Genomic DNA, 1,803 nt, shown 5'->3' on the forward strand with positions numbered 1-1,803 from the left:
ACCATTACTTTGGGTTGGGAAAGGTGGATGTCTACCCATAATAAGGCCCACCCCATGTAGGAAGACTTCAAGCTTCTGTGTGCTTGACAAACATTGCTTTTTTTATTTAAAAAAAGCTGACTTTCAGTCTTCACATACTTCACAAAGAAGTAAACACTGGAATCCCCTAGGAATCTTGTGTTGGGACCGGTGCTGTTTAATATACTCATAAATGATTTGGAAAAGGAAGTGAGTAGGCAGGTAGCCAAATTTGCAGATGACACAAAATTATTCAAAGTGGTAAAGACCAAGGCAGACCATGAGGAACCACAAAACGATCTGACACTATTGAGCAAACGGGCAACTAATTGGCAGGTGCAATTCAACATAGATAAGTGTGAAGTGATGCATCTGGGCAAAAATAACCCAAACCATACCTGCACTATGCTGGGCTCCACATGAGCTGTTACCACACAGGAAAGAGATGTGGGAGTGATCGTGGGCAGTTTGCTAAAAACATCAGCTCAGTGCTCAGCAGCTGTCAAAAAGCAAACAAAACATTAGGAATGATGAAAAATGAAATTATAAACAAAACAGAAAGTATCATTATGCTCCTTTATAAATCCATGGTGCGGCCACACTTTGAATACTGTACCCAGTTCCGGTTCTCGCGCCTCCAAAACATAGAACTAAAGAAGGGCAACCAGGATAATAATAGTATGGAGGGGTTTCCATGCAAGGAGAGTAAAAAGGCAAGGCCTAGTCATCTTACAAAGAAGATGCTTGAGGTAGGACATGATAAGGATTTACAAGGAGATGCTTGAGGCAGGACATGATAAGAGTTTACAATACACTAAATGGCAAAGAGAAAGCAAATAGGGATTTATTATTGAACATCTCTCACAATACAAGAACTAAGGGTCACAAAATGAAATGAGTAGGTGCCAAGTTTTAACCAAACATGGCATTGGTGATACGTAGGGAGTGCACGCAGGTGCATGTGCACCCCGAGATTGGCCATGCACCCCTGGAAGTGCCAGCCACAAAACTGGAGGTGCTGGCAGAAGCGCACTTTTGGGTTTGCGGGTTTCGCTGCTCCAAGCAATTATTACTGAGTGGGGATGCAAGGGGCAGGGCCTATGAATCAGAGGTCCCTAGACCAGGGTGGGCAAAATGCGGCCCACGGGCCACATGCGACCCACCAGGCCATTCTATCCGGCCCACGGAGCCCCTAAAAGTTTAGAAAATTTATATTTATCTGTTCCCGGCTGCCTCTCACGTGGTCCTCAATGGCTTGCCAAAACCCTCCGCGCAAAATAATTGTCCGCCCCTACCCTAGACCTTAAATGCTGGAGGCTGCAAGCAAGGGGAAGAGAGGGGAAACCCCCTTGGACAAATAAAGACATCAGAGGGAGGCAGGAAGGTCACAGGTTTAAAACAAGGGGCACAGACACGGCCCGACCCAGGCACGTGCAGCCCCACGTCCATGCAGCTGCCTTGGAGGAAAGCACTGAATGGGAGGTACTACCCACGCCCCCTGCGGAGCCACTGACAAAGCCCCGCCCCCACCTTCTCTGCCACCCCCCCCAGCCTACGCATGCGCGTTGGCGGCGGAGTGGGCCGTACCACTTGGCGCCCAGTGGTAGGGGCGACGGGAAGAAGGGCTTGCCCCGCTGCTGCCTAGGAAGGCTCGGTTCCGCCTGAGGAACATTTAAGTTTTGAGCGAGGCCTGTGCTATCCCGTCCCACGCAGGCCCGGGGCTCTGCAGGGCGCTGCTCGTCCCCTCGGTGGGAATGGTTCAGCCCGGGGCCAGGCCCCGCGAGC

This window comes from Alligator sinensis, unplaced genomic scaffold (assembly GCF_000455745.1).
Source record: "Alligator sinensis unplaced genomic scaffold, ASM45574v1 scaffold366_1, whole genome shotgun sequence".
Classification (NCBI taxonomy): domain Eukaryota; kingdom Metazoa; phylum Chordata; order Crocodylia; family Alligatoridae; genus Alligator; species Alligator sinensis.